Consider the following 18,617-nt stretch of genomic DNA (forward strand, 5'->3'; position numbering starts at 1 on the left):
AAGAGGTAGGAGATTTTTCTATCATATTTTCTTCCTACCACTAGAAATCATAGCTGCCGTGTGCAATATTTAATACCTGATGTTAGTTTCCACCTTTCAGCCACAGCCACTTTTCACTTACCAACTAATCGTCACCTAGAAGTATGCTGAAACGCATTACAAATGGGCATACAAAGGCTTTCTCTGGCACTAAATCACAACCATCTCTACAGAGGAAAGGGACTGCTTACAGCAGCCCTGCATGGTAATTCAGGCCAAGAAAGGAGCAGGTTTTTCCCGTTCAAATAACAGGAAGAGTTCAGATTACCTAGCACCTTCTGTGGGAGCAGAGATGCAGCTGCAAAAGCCTTGCTAAATTCCCTGCTCAGATGAGTTCAGCGGTCTGGGGAAGCACTTGTATCTGCTAGCACCCCTGGGCCCAGCGGCTTGTCCTGGGAAGACTTGTCCTCGGCTACCTGCCCCATGACTTCGTGGATGAAAGGTAAGGTCAGGTGCTCTTGTCACACTTAAAGGTTGTCTCCTGCCCGGGAAATGAATAAGCAAAAAACCGGACCCTATAGCTAAGGGTGTCCCCTGAAGGGTCCTCCCGCACGGGAGGATTCCCAAATAAAGCACCGATCCCGTCGGATGGGGTGCAGCTCCACAAGCTGCACAGGGTAGCGGCCAGGGACGTTTGAGGGGGGAGGCCTCGGGGAAAACTTGCGGCAGGATGCTCTGCTCGGGGTGCCTGAAGCACCCCCTCCCTCCGCTGGGCCCGCTCCCCGTTGCCCACCCACGGCCGGTTTCCCGCCCCGCCGGCGGAGAGGGCCGCGCTTCCCGCGGCTGCTGGCGGGGCTTCTCCCTGCGTCGTGCGGCCCCAGCGCCCGCCCCAGGGGCCGCGCCCGGCACCTCCTCGGCGGGGCCGCTGTCCCCGGGACGCCGTGACGGCTGTGCGCTCCCCGCCCTTCTCACCGCCCCTCTCCCCTTTCCTCCTCCTCCTCCGGGAGCCTTGCCTCCCCTGCACACCTGCCTTGCCATTTGTCGGCGGCTTTGCTAGGAGGGGAGAATTTTCCCTCGGTCCCTTGCAGCATCCCTCCCCAGCACACATACACACACACGCTCACACACACGGCCGGGCAGAGGCACCGCGCTGCCTGTGCCTCGGCGGCCGCTGGTTCTCCGCACCCCGGCCCCGCTCTCCCCGCCGCCGCGGGGCGTCCTCCGCCTGCTGCAGCGCCGCCGGGCCCGGCAGCCGCCGAAGGGGGGCGGCGGCGGCGGCTCCGCTGCTCCGCGGCCCCGCACCGGCAGCCGGTAGGTACGGCGGTCCCGCGGCGGCAGCCCGCCCCGGGCGGCTCCCGGCGCTGCGGAGGGACGGGGTGGGAGGGAGGGAGGGAGGGAGGGAAGGGCGGCGGAAGAGGGGCGAGACGCGCTACCCTAGAACCGCCGGCGGCGCTTGCCTCGCCCGGCTCCGGCTCCAGCTGCCCTCTTCCCGGCGCCCGGGTCTGCGCGTCGCCCCCGCCGCTGCCCGGCGCCCCCCGGGCACTGGCTCTCCCCGGTGAGTCAGAAAGTTTGCTCTCCTGGGCGCCTAGTGTTTGTTGTTGTTTGGGGTGCGCCTGTTTAGACTGGGCTTTTATTTTCCCATTCCCGCTAGAGGGCTATTTATTTATTTATTTATTTATTTGTCCTTTTTTTTTTTTTCTTCTTCTTTCTTTTTTTTTTTTTTTTTTTTTTTTCTTTAATTGCAGTCGCTGCTGCGGTGCAGGGAGATCGGGGCTCCTGCGTCCGGCGCTGCTCCCGCCACGCCGGGCAGCCTGCTCCGCCACACACGCGTGGGCAGGCGGGCAGCGCACCCAGGGCAGCCGGGGCCGGACCCGGGGTCCCTCCCGCTCTGCCCGAGCCTTAGAGCCGGGTGGCTGCGGCTGCGAGGTCCCCGGCAGCCCCCCCGGCAGAACAGTTTTTGGTAGCAGCTCGGGAAGAGACTGTCCCATCCCTCTCCTCTTTCTTCCCGTTCCTTGAGTGCGTGCTTTAAAACAGGTTTCAGTGAAGCTGTAGGTGACAGGATGCCGGTGTCACCGAGAGCTGGGCACCGTTTTGTAACTAGCAGTGTTACTGTAGCGGGTTACTAGCTGGGGAACAGCCGCATCCGACCCTGGCGAGGAGAGGGATTGGTTATGGGTCGTGTCCATCTCTCGCTGCTTTGATCTGATCGCTACAAGTAGCTTGCTGTTGTTTTGGGAAGAATAAGCTGTCTTGCATTTTACTCTTTTGTTCTTTAATTCTAAATGTGGTTAGGTGGGGGCTCCTAGTTCCTGGTAGGAAGGTTAGAGTCTGAATAAATCCATCTCTGGGCAGGAGAGACAAGATGCTGTAAGGTCCTTCTCACGAGTTGTGTATTTTCTATGTTGGGTGTTATTACTTCTTTTTTTTCTTATCACTGGGAGTTGTTGTAACATGTCAAAAGCTTTGATGGTTTTTTTGCAATGTACCTCATTCATTTTTTTCTCAAATTTAAAGAGTGATAAAATGCGTAGACATTAATAAATAAGTTGAAAGGACTTTGAAAAAGTGCATGCTGTGCATGGTGTGAAATTATAGATATACATAAAAGAGTAATAACTACTGCAGTTTTTATTTAAAACCTTTTTCTCTACGACTTTGTGATGAACTCTCTTCATCTGTCTCTCAGCTTTTAAGGATGATTGGTTTTTGCAGTTGAGGTCTCCTGTCATGTTGGTGGCAATGCCTAATAGGCACCCACATTTCTCTGGTTTTCATCATCTTTCATTCTCTCACTTTGCAAAGACTTGCCACTGACAAAAGTACATGAAATTTGCTATTGTGGCTTTCAATTTTGGATCTCCTCTCCCGGTACTTGTATTTATTTATCTATCTGTACAATTATTTATTTATTTATGTTACAACTGAAGAGGGGAGCATGAGGGGGGGAGTTGGGAATTTTCTCTGACTCTTCTATCTGTCCAAATGTACAAAGAAATAAAAAGCATAAAGAAATTAAGTCACTGAAACAACTCAGAGCTGAATTCCAAGAACAAAAATCATTGTGGCGTGCGTGCTCGCCTGCATCAGGCATTCTGCAGCATGTGGTATTTACAGAACTTGCAGTGTACAGTAGCTCTCGAGTAGTAAGAGAACGTTTTGTATCCTCAGAAGTAAGAGCATCTTTGACAAGTCAGCAAAACTATAGATACAGTTGAGGAGTGCTGATACTCATGTGAGTGTGTGCATACATAAATAGTACCATACTGTTTGAGTTCATTTTTCCTCAGGATAGTTTGTCTTCCTCAACCTGGAATTTGAGGTATTGCCCCTGAATTTTGAGGCATTTTTTACTGTTTGTCTTTGTGTGCATGTGTTTTAATGTTAGTTTTAATAGTGCTGTAAAATATAAAATAATCTGATAATAGATTTCGAAGACTTTATTGCCAGGCAAACCAGGCAATAGATCATGAAATCAGACAATAGTATTTTGTTTCCTAGCAACCCCCTACTGCAAACAGAAAACAAAACGAGGGTGGATGCTTCCACATCATGATAGCTAGTGTCAAAATCCCCAAGTAGTAGGTACCAAAGTACTAATTGTGCAGGGAGATTCAATCCTATTTGTTTCAGCTGCTTTGTTAATATTTTCCTTTTGCGAGAAAGAAATTTGCTGGGGTAAATTTGGTTAAATGGTTAAAATTTCGCTCCTCTCTCTTAATAACAGTATCTCTTAGAATGAAGAGGACACAAAATTAAGTAGTAACTGTAAAATTTTTGCCAATGGGAGTGATTTGGAATAGCCTGTTCTTATTGCAGAATTGTTTCTAAATCTGTGCTATTACAGACCCTTGAAAATCAGATATATCCTCTCCTGTATCCAACATGCAGTATCTTTATGGATTTTGTTTTGTTAGTCATCCTTCAGCTTTGTGGTTTAGAACTACGTTTATTAGAATATATTGAAAGAAAAATGCTTTGTGGCTCCCAGGAATGGAAAGTAAAATCCTAAGTGCTGCTTTGCCATGTTTACATTCTTGGCACCCAGTTCAGCCCTTCCAAAGAGCCAGTGCTATCATCGTGCAGCAGGATTGGGTCCTAAGTCATGATCTTTCTAAAAGTGCTTTTGATAATGCAGTGCTTCCCTTATTTAGTGTTTGAGCATTGAAATCGCATCTCGACCCTGGACCAATCTGGGATGCACTTTGTGCACTGCCATCTATCTGAAAAAATCCATTAGTGCAAGCGAGATCTGACCCGGGATGGGTGCAGGTGTTAGTGCTCAGGAAGCTGCTGGAGATGCTGAACTGCTGTAGGGAAAGGAGGTGAGCAGGCACAGATGTGTAGCTGTATGTACAGTGCAGCAGAGAAGTTTCTATGCTTTTGTCTCGTTTTTATAAAAGAAAATTGCAAAAAGTTGTTCACAGAGTTTTACCTACAAGTCTTTGCTATCCAGTGGTATTTACAGATCTCACACTGTAAATTGAAACAGAGGTAGTTTTCCTATTGGTTGCACCAGTGAGTCTGTGAAAATGAAGGTATTATTGCAGTCTGGGAAACTGTAAAATCACAAGAAAAATTTGCTGTGGGGAAGACAGAGAACTTAATCATGTATGCATTATTAAACAACAGCATTTTTGCTAGGCATGGGAGTTGTGTTCTCCGAGTGACTTAGAGGTTCATAGCATTATTTAAGAGGTACTGTATACAGTCACAGACTATTTATTTATATTGCCTATAGGTATTTTTCTGGCTCATCTCAAATACTGAGGTACAAAAGGGTTACAACACATGCCACTTCAATAAAAAAAGTGGAAGTGGAATGGTCAGAGAATATTATGATTCTGATAAATATCTATGAGCAGCTACTTTCTTGTCTGTATTTGAAAACATGATTTTAGTGCCATAGCATATGTGGATGGTTTAGTTTAGAAAATGTTAATTGAATTTTGGAAGGCTTTATGGATTGAGAGGAAGTAGGCATTTTCCAATTTCTCTTCTCTGTTTCTTTCTCAGATGGCACCCCTCCCAAACCTTGAGTCTTAAAATTAGGTAGTCCACAGATGAAGCTTGATATGGCAGCCTAATTGCAGTCCCCACTTAGCCTCTGCCCGTGTTTACCAGGCAGTAGAATGAGGGAAGGCAAAGAAAACAAAAAGTACAAAGAAAAAAACAAGGGGGGGAGAGAAAGGTCGTGAAGTATTCTCTGTGTAAACAATGGAAGACATTTGGAAATGATTTTAAATAGTCTCCACGAAACTCCTGTTATGCCAACTGCATTTGCTGCTGGTGATGAATGTAAAATTTACATCTGCTGTAATATGGGTTGGCCACTGATGGAAATAGTCAACCCATGACCAAAACCAAAGACTAGTACCTTCTTCTCCCTTCTTCCCACTAAAGATCATCTTTTGTGGAACAGTGAGTTATGTCCATTCCACTTAAAGGCATTTGGTAGATAGCAATTAAGAAATGGACACTTTTGTTGTCTCCGTTTAACTATGCAATGATGGTTGTGGCTAATGAGCTACTGGGGAACATGCTGCAAATCTTGCAGAGATACACGTGCTTTTTCAAATTTTTCACAAGGATTTTTTTTTTGAGGGTACTGCAGAAATAAGAATATAGAATTACTTACTGCATGTTTTAATCCTATAACCTTAATGATTACTGCACTGAGGCATATTTACTTAGGTATTTATTTCCTTTTTTTATTTTAAGAAAGAAACAAAGCATGATGACAGTTGTGAACTCTCTTGAAGCTTCATTTTTAAAATCCTGTAACCTTAAAGCATTGAGCTGTCAATTCTTGCCAAACAGGGAAAATAAACCATCCAAGTGATTATAGAAACTGAGGATTTGGCTCAGCAGAGAACTGACTTGCACACCTAATTTTTTTTTAAAATGTATGCTTAAGTTCATCTCTGCTTGCTGAGATCAACTGGATTTAAGCAAGTGGTGAAAGTTAGGCATGTAATTAAATGCTTTGTTGAATAGGGGCCTTGAGCGAAACATATAACCTTTGAAACTAATGACTTTGCTTTGGACTAAACAGAACTTCAGAAGAATTTGTACAGAATAGTAGAGTGAAGGAAACAATAAGAGCAAAAGGCAAGATCATGGGGCAGGGGGTATCAAATCGGGAACTTACTGGTGGTAATAGCAATGCTGGAAGGGGCCAAGAATTAATTCGTGAGTCTGGAGAGTGAACTGATTACAGAACAGCATGGTTTGTGCTTGAACTGTCAAGAAAAAGGTACCATATATGTGAACAAAGAGGTGGGATTCCCTTTTTATAAGAATCTGCCTTGAACACATGAAAACTCTGAATATCGTATTAACAGGAAGGTATTGACAATTTGAGTGAAGCTCAAAGAAGAGCAACAAAATATTTGGGGGTCTGGAGGAACTAGCTTGAGGGGAAATAGACCAAAATTGACATATTTCTAGTCTGGCACTGAACATGGAGAGATAGGTTAACTACATCTCTATATTTGAAATGTATTTTAGTCAAACCAATCAGATTTTTTTCATGCATTTTGTGCAAGAATACCTAGGACTAAATGGAGAAATCGAGGAAATAAAAATTTAAGATGAATTCTGGGCCAAAACGCAGTAATAGAAACATGTATTGTAGCCTGTATTAGTCCAGGTGTAGAGCGAGCTCCTCATGCCTCTTCAGATTTTTAAAATAAGAGTAGGCAGGTTGCTAATATATATTCCGGAGAAGGCAATTCTGTGTTTTCAAGGAGATGGGGTACAAGATCTAACAGCCCTTTTTCACGTTTCTGTTTTGTTCTAGTTTCAGCTGAAGGTTACAAGTGAAGCTAGGTTAGATACTGGGCCAACCACCCTCGATTTGGCTTCCAGTCCTGAGACAGTTGGGTTTTACGCTTTTATAATGCATGACTTGGAACAGGGTCATCATATGGGCTCAGGATGAGTCAGTGCTGGGATGGTGGATGTGCAAGAATTAGTTACAATAGATTTTTCTAGTAAACAAATATAGTTTATTAATTTGTTTGTTTTCCCTTTTAAAGAGCAGCCCAGGTGGTGTGCAGGGCACAGGGGTGACAGTTTCTTGTTTCTGCAGCGTTTTGTTTTATCATCTAAAGACGCTTACTACCGTCAGGTAGCAATGATGGATAGCAGGTACTTCCTTCCTGTCCCCCCACCATGATGCCCTGATCTCGTAACAGCTGGCTCCTGTGATCTGGCTAGTCAGTGTGCAGTGTAAGTCCTGATGATTACTGCCATCAGTAGTGTGTTTTCTGGAAGAGACTGAGAAAGGGGGAGAGACTTACAGATGGTCTTTCTGAGGGTACATTTCTTTAAAAGTCTCAGTCATCCATGTAGACCGGGAGAAAACTTAGCCAGAGAAGATGCAGGTTAAGGTGTAATGGCAGTTTTCTTGAGGAGCCTTTTCCTGGAATGATGTTATTACATTGATTTGTCGCAATTCATTTTACTTGAAGCAAGTATTCAGAAAAAAAAATAAATTGAAGTGCAGACTGATATCATCAGGGAATGTTTTCCAACAGCCATGCCAATTGCAGAGGAGGAGGTGGATTTCCCTCTGCTGTGCTTTGTGGATACCTGACAGCCAACTGTTTAAACAAGGCCTAGTTTGGCAACTGTAAGGTAAAAACAAGTGATTCAGAATAACCCTTCTTTGCATGTTAATGATTAAAATTGTAATCCTGCCGGAGTACCCACCATACAGGGAAAAGCTGGTCTGGGGTAGAGCTTGGTTAGTGAGACTGACCTTTGGTTTAAATACTCGATGGTGCAAGAAAGGGGTGTTCTGAAGTAGTGGAAGCCAGATGTATGTCTTCTGTGTGCAGTATAATATGGAAAAAGTTGGTCTGTCTATTAAAAACCACACACACACATGGCTAGGCTTCGCGAACGAAGATCTGGGAAGGCTCTATCCGCATTTGCTACAGGCACGCTGGTGGCTTATGAGGCCAATACGTGACAGACATATCCGATTACAAAAGGCACAGCAGAAAGATTCCTTAGATGGTGTATTCTGCAATACACGGTTCTTTCTGCATTGCCTTTTTTCCTCAAGAGTGATCCTGCGTGTGTTCTCAAAGGAGACAGCTGCGTTATAGATGGTGTGTCTACAGGCCTCCCGATTTGAGGCCAGAGTAGACCAGTGATGAAGATCAATATGGCCAAGGCTGAGATGTTGTTTCAGGGAGTCCTTGTATCTTTTCTTCGGGGCTCCTCTCATGCGGCAGCCGGTGGCAAGTTCACCGTAAAGCAAGATCTTAGGGAGGCGGTGGTCCTTCATCCTTGAGACCAATATTAAAACCCAATATACTCCCAATACACCCCAGGTGACTGCTTAAAAACAAATCCTCTGAGAGGTAAGCCAGGTTCAGTGCTTGTTAGTGCTTGTCTAGGGGCTGATGGATAATGTTGGTGATGGAGGTCTGAAAAAAGGTTGAATGAAGCTGCAGGAAGTTTGGGGGTTTTTTTAGGCAAAATATAAGGATTAAGACTGATGTTGACTACCAGTGCATACTTATGCTAGAAGAACATTTTTTTGATGGGTGAATAGTTCGCTGGTGGTTGGATAAGTTAGATAAAAAGAGCGTATACAATTGAGTGGATGAAGCTTGGTACATGCCGGTAATCAAATTGTGTAGATTGGTTTACTTAGGATTAGTTATGTATGTTAATAACACTCTTCTGTATAAGTGTGTCTAAGATCAGGCTTGTTGGATGGGATACTTCAGACAGAAAGGTACTGTGTAAATGTAAGATTATTATCTTCACTTTGCAGAGAGAAGCTAGGTCAACAGTAATCTTAATTACAACTTGTTTCTGTTAATAGATCTTTATTTTTAGAGTTAAGTTAAATGAGCCTTGAAAGTGGTTTTATACCGGTACTTTTAACATAGTGTTACTTTTTGGGATGTGGGGTTTGGTATACTAGATCTCAACAATATTTGATGAGGAACAGTTCCTCCATGTCCCGAGTGGATAATATACAACTATTCTGGTATGACAGGTTGTCTCTATGTAGATTTTAGAGGGGTCTGTGCCCTACACACGGTGTAAAAATCCTTCAGGACATAATAGCTCTGTCTGGAGTAGAATACAGTGAGGGTTTAATAGTATTTTTAACAATTCTGTTTAGTTTTATCCATTCCTGTTAGGAAGCATTTTGTCAGGGAAGCAAAGAAGAAATGAGATAGAAGGAGCTGATAAAGGAGTTGGGTGAACTTAGGAAGGCAGAATGCAATAACCAGAATGAGAGGATGCTCTTAGAACAAGCACTGGTTCTTCTGCCCTTATAAGTAGTATTTCAGCAATGACAAATAAGTTTGTTCCATCTGAAAGCAGTAGATTGCTTTCTAATATTTTGTTGGTCTGACATCCTGTGAAATTGTGTTATATCCTAATTCAGTGGCTGCTCTGTATATAGAATAAGAGCTTGTTATTTTCTACCAAGTGAAGCAGTTCCCTCTCATTCTGCAGTTGTAGAGGTGTTGTGGCGGCAAAGATCCATGGATTAATCTCTTCTGATGACTTTTAACAGATGTTGGAGAAAGTTGCATTTACCAAATAAGTGATCCACTTAGAGTTTTTCTTGAAGGTAGGGCCCTTGCTTAACAGTGCAATCTGCTGAGATCACAACCAGGGTAGTATGGTTACAGGCGCATCACACAGTTGTATGTTTACAATCCTCTGCTGGCAGATAAGGATGACAGGCACCTGGATGTGAATAAGCACTCTGCTTTGATTTACTAGCCATAAATGGGTGGTCTATTCATGCATCCTCATGCCACCTATGCACACCCCCATCTGGCTTCTACTGTCTTCAGGCAGAGCATAAATGGAGGTATTGATGTCAGGCTGTTTCATGAGAAAGCTGAAGATTTAAAGGTCCTGGAAAGTACACTTGATTTAAAATCTTCTATATGTTGCCTTCCATTAGCTTGCCTAAAATAAGCACCTCTTTGGTTAATTTTGTTTTAGCAAATGAAGGCACCCTTGGCCATTTTTTTTGTTCAAGTTTATTCATATCTTCAGAGTTACAGGAAATACCATTTATGCTGATAAATCTTTTTTTGCAGTGTAATCTCCCATTTTCTATGAACCAGATAGCCAATACCATTTTATTTCATTGACAGCCTGTGAGAGAACATGCGATTTCAGTTCCTAGAGGAAGCTGGGCTAAACTTGAGCTGAAAGCCTCAGTGTACTGTTGCCAATCTACTTAGCTATCCAGTTTCTTGCCAATTCTATAAGCTTAATACTGTTACAGAAAAACATGTGAAAGCAGGTGTGGTGCATATGTCATTGGTTGAGTTTTGCATTTTTATTTTTCATGATGAATTTGTTTAACTTTCTTATCATTTTACAGAACATATGTAATGCATAGTTTATATTGGTTTTTTTGCAAAAGAGAAGGCAGCTGTAAATTCAGCCTAGGAAGGAAACTATTAACATTTTTTTAAGTGAAAGAGAAGGGCTGGAAATTGGAATTACTTTTTCAGTTTCTTGGAAAATATTAAGGGAGGTTATGTAACTGCATAAAGTCTCTGGGGAAAAGGAAAGAGAAGGCTTGCTGATAATGAAAGAATGAAATAGCTGCTTAGTGTAATCCACTCTCCATGAATAGTGGTGAGAAGGGAGACCTGCGCAGTCAGACCAGGCTTCATTTGTTCAAATCTAGAAGCAGGCAGAACATCTGACAGGGCAGTTCTGTATAAGGCCAGCTTGTTGGTCTCACACATAGGTTTAGCTTTTCCACATTAACAAAGTTGATTCTGTTTGTTACTAAATAATACAAATAAAATAGAAATTGTAAAAGTAATAATTTTCCAGCTCATCTTGCCCAAGAATAGAAGGAGTAGTGTGAAATGAGTCAGTCAACTCACTGTAATCAAACAGTTCTCTATACCTAACGTATAAATGCTGCATGAGTAGCTAGGCAGAAAGGGCTAATGGCCATCTTGAAATCATAAAGAAAATCAGTTTCTTTTAGTTCTTCAATGTCAGATGGGCTGCCAGATGAAACTGAATATTGAATTGAAAGCAGAAGGTTGAATTTGATAATCCTGAAGGTGAAATCCTTTTCCAAAGCCATTCATCACTGAGGTATGGCTGTGATGATCACTGAAGTCACTGTTCTGGTTTCAGTGGTCTTCAATGTTGTTTTGTTATCAGGGAGGACAAAGGCCAATAGCCACTCCGGTCTTAGAAGTGGAAAATGAAGACTTCAGACTTGGTGAGAAACTTCCTCTCATGCTGGCACTGTTGTCAGCATAACACAAAATGAGCAATATAGGATGAGATGTAAGCCTGCATATACTGCTCTTTTAAAGACATTTAAATTCACTAGTTCACTGTTAAATGAATGAAGGAAAAGGGAAATGCAAAACTAAAAACCCAAACCTAAAATAAACAGCACTTCTTTTAATGCAAGGTGGTTCAGTCAATGTGATAGGTGTTCAGAGAGTGGCTATAAACATCCATGCAAGGAAAAATGCAGATCTTTGTAACACTCTCAGCCGTGTCTCTAAGGGATGACGTTGAATGACTGTACAAGGAGGTATTCTTTAAGTGCCTGAGGAGCAAGCATAGCAGTGGCAAAAAACAAATTGAAATGTGAACTTCTGAGGTAGGTTTTTCCTGATGCTGAGTTCATCTTGTTGAGAAAGAACTATCTGTGTAAATAGGAATTGGCTGGGCAAAAAAAGGAAGTATGCATGCTTCCTTCGGTTACCCATGGACATCCTCTGAGGAAGATCTTATCTTTATTTTAGCCTCTACTTGGTGGTCCTCAATAATGCAAAGTTATCTAACTGAAATTGAATGAGACTTTTGTAAAGAATTTTTATACTGCATTGTATGATTCTTTTATATTTTTATATAAATACAAAAACTCCCTAGAGAAGCAGAAATCTTAGGAAGGCAACTAATGATGGTTTCAGAAGGATTTCCACCAGGTACAGCCTGATGACACTCCAGTTCAAATGGAAACTTTCTTCATCTAACTTGCAAATAACTAACACCAAATATTTGAGAAAAATATTGAAGGCTGTCTCAGCAGCTGTTAAAACTGAGTTGCAAGATTAATGTTTTAAGTGAAGATAGAGAACAGGAAGAAGTCTGACATACAAGGAAAAAAGTCTGCAATGACCACAGTGAGTAGAGTAAAAGTCATAGGCTGAATATTGCAAGAAATAAAAAGTTTAGAAATTTTTTTTAGTAGTAAGGATGCAGAGGGATCCTAGAATTGATCATGTAAACACTGTGGGGCTTTACCAGTTGAGGTCTTCAAGAATTTGTGTTGTCTTTAAAGGATGCAATTGATCCTGTTGCATAGTTGATTCCAGCTCTATTTTTCTGTGATTCTCAGCAAGCCTTACAGTGAGTGGGATAAAAGGAAGTGTGACAGTCAGAAGGAGCATGGTTTCCTAACTTAAACTGAAATCCAGATGATCAGTCTGTTATCCCCATTTGTGTCAAAACACTGAAATATGTAGCACTTGTTATATGAGACATTGGCAGTTGAACATGGATGTTTCATGGTTGAAAATATTTTATTCCCTCCCCAGCTAAGTGTGGGGCATTTTTCCATGTTTCACTATTAGGCTTGAGGCATTTTGATAAATTCACTTTGTCATACACTGTCCTGTGCTAATGCAAGTTGAGGTTCAAACCTGGCTGATGCAAGAACATCATAAAGCATAGTTAGAGAGAAAACTAATCTGTCTTCAAAAATCTTATGTAGATTTCTCCCAAGTTGTTAAGGCACAATTGAAAATAGACTAAAAGAATGGTAGCCGAGACTGTTTAGAGATTTATGACTCAGCTATTGTGTTTTTGTGTATTTGATTTAGAGTTACGTGCTTTCAGTTTTGGACCATGTTGGAGGAATAATCATGTTACAAAATTAATTCAGTAGTCTGTGCTTGGTATTTTAGCTAGTAAAAGCTTTATGGACTTCTTACAGTATTTCCAGTGGCTGTCTTTAGTCAGGAGGAGGAAAGTTGCCCGAGTTCTGGGAAGTGTGTGGGGAAAAGACTGAGGGTCCATTAGATCCCAGTTTCTTCTTTTCTCCAGACGTTCACTCCATAACTAGTAGTAAAACTAGCACGTAGACCAATACGAATAACGTAGTATGTTTGGAGTACTAGAATTTGAGTTCTTTTGGCAGAGAATTTTGAACTCTCCTAGGAAACAAATGAGTTCCTGTGCATTATATGTTCATGGAAATTGAGTCCTTTTTACATGAGTAATGAGTCAAATGTTCTTTTAAGATGTATGGGGCCAGATTCAGATCTCCAGTGATTTAAATTTTGAGTAATTCAAAAGATACTCATGAGTTATACTTCAATAACAGATTGCAATCTGGTTCTTATTCCGTAGGATTTTAATATGGTTATAAAAGGGATGTTCATCTTCATTTTCTAAATGTGTAGTAAGCTACCTAATTAATCCAATATTGTCTTCATTCTGGAGGAAGCTGTTTAACTCGAATTTCTTTGTCAGATACCATACAGACAAGCTCATGTGATGGTAACATTAACTAATGATAGAGTTATCCAGATATACAGTTCTGTCATTAACTTGAATTACGGTGTAACTCCACTTTTTTCAGGAGAGAAAGACCACAGTGTTGTAGGGAAGAAAGCATGCTATTTTTGTAGTCACTATGCAATTAACTCATATAACCTCTGTGCTCGTCATGCTTTGTATAAGATCCAGGGTCAGCAACTGTGGGTCATTTATATGAGAACAAAGACCCTGGGGCTGAGAGACAGTTTATTAAGATAATACTGTGTTGTGAAGATCAGCTGTCACAGCAGTTGCCAATGAAAGCGTGTCTGTATTTACTGTATGCTTGCAGTAAATAAACCTAGCTTGAGTTGGGATGCTTTGAATACTAAAGGATGGGGAAAATAACCAGGTAAATGGTGAGGATGATGTGAGCATGGCGCCAACCTTGCCTTGTTTTCTGCAGGTTCTTGTTTAGTGGTGATTGCTCCATGGATTTTCTGATGCAAGGTTAAGTACCTAGCATTTGTTTATTATTTGTTCACTTAATAATGTTTATTATTTTCGTTCTTTAATCATCCACTTATTTTCATTAAAATGAGAGAACTCAGCCCTGTCAGTTTTGGTTGTTCTTGACCAGTGTTACCCAAAGTTAGCAAAGAGAAGGGAGGAGAAACAGATAAAGATGCAGACAGAGCATTGCTTAAGCTTCGTTCTCGGGAAGTAGGGCTAAAAAATACTTTTCTCAGACGTTTCTCTTTCCAGATAGAAAAAAAACAAAAATTGAATTGAATTCTTTCATCCATGTCAAAGAGTACAAAGTATGTTGTCACTTGCTGGTGCCTCAGTGTATTTGCCATTGGGAAGCCCACAGCAATGTGCTTTCTAAATAGTTTATGAAAAATGGACATAATCTGTTTAAAGCAAAATAAACTTGTTGCTTTTATCTGTTAAAGCAGAACAAAGCTGCTGTTGTTTGAGGAATACTTGTTGTCCTTACAGTGTGTGTTATGGCAAGTCTGGTGCCTTCCTACTAACCATAGTAAGAGAAGCAAGTTCTTCCTCACAGTGCCTCTTCAAACATTTTCTGTGTACGTTTTTCTACTAAAAATCTTTGATAATCTGTAGTTAAATATGAAAGCTTCTTATTTCAGCTTTACAAGAACATCATATTCTTCTCTCTGAAGCACAAAGAAAACTCCATGCTTAAGATTCAGTTTTGCAAACCCTCCCCCCTTCTTCATACATTCATATGGAAATACACCATTAACTGTGAAATTCCCTAGCAACCTTGACAGCCTAGAAGAAGGGATCCAAACCTCAGGAATACTCAATTTTCAGGAGAATTTGTACTGTCTTTTGTTAATATTCATTATATTCTGATAAGCAATTTGATAAATTCTTTTCAGGATCTCTCCTTTCTCTCCATTCCAGTGGTTGTTTTGTTGGAACAGTGCAATATTCCCACTGGTGGGAAGTGGAACCCAAAGTTTCTTACCATCTTTCCTAGAAAGCCTTCAGAAAATCCACTTTTGCTTCATGGTGATTCCTTTGGTAATTTCTTTACCAGACCATTTTTTTTTTTAAAGATAAATTAGTCATTGACAGCTGAAAGAAGAATTATTAGTAGTTTATAACATAATAATTTGCTTGTTAACTCATCTTAGGGAGAAAAGTCATTACTTACTGTACATGGTGGCAGTAGTATGTGCTGCTACATATAGTACTCTACTGGGTTTTCTCCCTCCTCATTTTCTTACCTAGTAAGGGCTAGTCATCCTTACACATCCAGTGCTGATGCTATAGTATGCAGTATCTCAGGTGTTTCAGTGCAGAAAATCATTCAGGCACTGCTTCAGCTCAGTCTTAATCCCATGCGAGCTGAGAAGTTCTGCTAAGAAGCCCTGTCAGAGACAGGACTGAGCCCTGAGCTGTCAGAATCAAATGAAGCTTCATTAGCCAATGAAATTAATTTCACTTACTTTTGTTCCAGTTCTGGTTTCTAAAGGAATTTTTGGGGGTGAACGTAGAGCTGTGGTTGCTCGCAGGGCTTCTTTTGGTTTTGTGGGGTTTTTTTTTGTTTTGTTTTGTTTTTTAAAGTTTTAAGGAGTCCCTTCTGTATGCCTGTCTCCCTATCGCTTTTTGTCTTACATTCTCTCTTTTAATTTTTATAGCTCTCCTTTCTCTCCTATTTGCTTCTCTCTGTTCCCTGTCTTTCTACTGCAACCTTCATTTCTTTTATATTTCAGGTGTGGTGTTTTCTGTTTAGTGCGCTGTCCTCTCTGTAACTTTCCTGTTCTTTGCTCCCTTCATCCTTTTTACTTACTTTTCTCGCTATTTTGTATTATGTTGCTCTGTCCTAAAAATTCTAATTAATTTATTTCTACAGGGATAGGACTGCAGACTACTCTAGCTTTCCTTTTTTGTATCCTGTGCAAGTGATAGAAATGTGCCCATGTCATAAGAAGCAAAGATGGGTAATGGATGTAGCCCAATAGTGCTGTATGGCCACACTTAATTTCTTTTTGTTCAAAGGCTTAGAAACTCAGGCTTCTCTCTTGAGTTCAGGACTCAGGTAGGCTTTCCTGTCACCTGAATTCCTTGCTCTCAAAAGTAATTTTCAAATCATAATCTCTGTTTTGCTCCTTACATTATATCAGTTCAGTAGTATAAGAGGCTACCATGCCTTTTAAGTATAACAGTTTTGTACAGTTGTCAGAATTTTCTTTTTTTGCACAAAAAAAAATTCTTGCTTTTATGTAGGAATCCTTACTTTGAAGCTGTTGTTCCAAAGAAAGGGACATTTTTACCATACAGTATATGTAATTATTTTTTATGTGGGTAAGTCAATTTGAGAAATGGGGTTATGTATCATTAAGATCCGTAATCTTAATGTTCATAAAACGTACTCATATGTCTCTAGTTTCACACTCAAAATTTGAGTGTGAAATAGGTAGTACTACTGGAAAGCTAAATGAGTGGTGAGTCAAAGTAATTAAGGGAAAGTAAATAATCTCAGGTTCTCATTCCCCATGAAACTAATTTTGTATCTTATCCTTCATGTATTTAAAAATAGTTCCCCGCTAATTCAAGATGCTTGTGTACTATGTCTGTGAAGAGCACTTCAGTCCTATTGAAATGATGGCAGATTAGGGAGTTATTTGCAACTGACTATTTTTTTTTTATTTTTAGAGAGACATTCATTTGGGCAATGTAAGTGAAAAATCTTGCTGGAAAAACAGCTTGATGTACAGTGAGACAGCAGGTGATCAATCAATAATTTTGTGAGAGCTTATGACTAGAAAACTTCTGGTTTTGTCTTTAAAAGGGTACAGATGGTACTTTCTCAACAGAGGTGGGCTTTTTTTCCTCAGTCTAGTAAGGCCTTAAATGTTCTGCCATACGTGCTTTCCTATTTTACCTTTAAAAGATCTGTGTAGTATTAGTGACTCTACTATTTGGAATATAGATTATTTTACTTTTTTTCCTAAGCTAATAAAGTGTACCTTGGAAGATGAACAGAATGTATTAGAAGGGCTAGATTGCTCTGGAGCTGCAGGTCTGCTGTGCGTGAGTCCAACAGTGGTCTGATGGGAGAGTAACAAGATTGTACTGTCAACTTAAGATAAAAAGTAGTTATCTTAAGGGGACTGATATATGTCCATGACATGTCTCCAGGTTCTGTGCCGAAGAAAATAAATATAGTTTCTTTATTTCTGTATACATTCTGCTCTTGAACTCCTGAGTTTTCTGTTGCCCAAAGAGGCATAATGCACAGGTAGATTTATTTTTCTTACTTATGGAGGTGCAGGTAATGAAATGAGGCAGCAAGGCTGAGTTAGCAAAGGGATTCTTTCATACATACAGTGTGCATGAAGCGTGGTGCTGCGCTGAAATTTTTGGAGAGTAGTGCTTGCTCTGAGCACGTAACATAAGTGCAAGAATTAGGAGCTTACGCAGTGAATGTTGTACAACCCCTTGGGTTCTGAATTGCTGGCTTCAGGTGTTGTGAGCATGTGCTCAGTGCGTAGGAACCCTACAATGACAAGGTTAAGTCACAGCAGAGTTATATGTCTAAAGCAGACAGTGTAGACATATTCTCTCACATCAGAGGAGGATGTTAAATAAGGACGCTAACCTGTTTGATAGTGAATTCAGAGGAGCTGAAGATGGTGCTTTTCTCCAGACCTGCAGCCTTTCAAGACAAGTTGGTAAAGTTTGTTTTTTAATGTAAGTTAACAGAGACTTCCTGGTTAATTAACTGCAGATCCTCATGTAAATTTAGGAGGACTAGAATTTTGTGCATGTGTCCTGCTGTTATCCTTATGCTCTCTGAAACCAATGAGGAGTTTGGTGCAGAAAAATCTGATGCTTGGCCAGAGAGCCCTGCAGATTTGGTGAAAAAAAATGAAACTATCAGTTAGTATTCTTGAGAGCAGGGTAAACATATTCAATGTAAAAGGAATTCTGTGACTTGTTATCGGCAGCAGGAAACCTGCTTTTTATTAATCGATCAAACAAAATGTTGAAAATAATAGGAAAATTATTTGAGGGAGGGAAAAGCAGAGCTAAAGAATATTAGTAAGAAGCTGATACTGTTTGTGAATGTGGGCTATTCTTAAAGCTTTCATATGCTCTATGTAGTGTATAGGAAAAACTTTCCTTTTTTCCTCCTGAGAGAAGCCATGATTTTATCTCAGTAATTGAAAATAATGTCTGAAGTTGCTCTTAACTAAACTTACACAAATCCCTTTTATAATCATTTGTTATCTTTCAGTGAATTTCTCAATAAATGCTGCTGCCTGCACTTGGATGGCATGATCCTATACAGAAAACAAGGCCAAGCACATCCTATTCATGACTCAAAGTTCTAGCCTAATTATGGTGGCATTTGGAAGTGATGCTGTAGTTAAAGGTGCTTGTTGGTGTTTCTGTTATAAATTGTGAGTACTTGAATGGCTTCATTCACGCCAGGCAGAAGTATGACTAGTTATTTACTTATTCATTTTTTCCCCTTCATTAATAATCCATAAGTGAAGAGAACAGTTGTGAGTTCTGAATTTCTTTGATCATATCTGTTTGTCTATCACTTTATTTATTACAAAACTGCAATGCTT

At 40.8% G+C, this 18,617-nt stretch overlaps 1 protein-coding gene across 8 annotated transcripts in view; it reads left to right on the forward strand.

Moving 5' to 3' along the window:
• Positions 1-962: 962 nt before the first annotated feature.
• Positions 963-18,617, forward strand: part of ENOX1 (ecto-NOX disulfide-thiol exchanger 1) — a 362,324-nt gene continuing 344,669 nt past the window's right edge. For 4 of the 8 annotated variants that reach the window (XM_039382912.1, XM_039382916.1, XM_027720306.2 and 1 more), the window contains exon 1: positions 964-1,290. The gene's annotated coding sequence lies outside the window, so the exon portion shown is untranslated. Of the gene's footprint in view, positions 1,291-1,444; positions 1,535-11,207; positions 11,225-18,617 lie in introns of those variants that run through there. The other 4 variants (XM_039382917.1, XM_039382918.1, XM_039382913.1 and 1 more) reach the window with 3 other exon arrangements.

The sequence above is a fragment of the Pipra filicauda genome, unplaced genomic scaffold (assembly GCF_003945595.2).
Source record: "Pipra filicauda isolate LSUMZ 115617 unplaced genomic scaffold, ASM394559v2 scaffold28_size6257848_pilon, whole genome shotgun sequence".
Classification (NCBI taxonomy): domain Eukaryota; kingdom Metazoa; phylum Chordata; class Aves; order Passeriformes; family Pipridae; genus Pipra; species Pipra filicauda.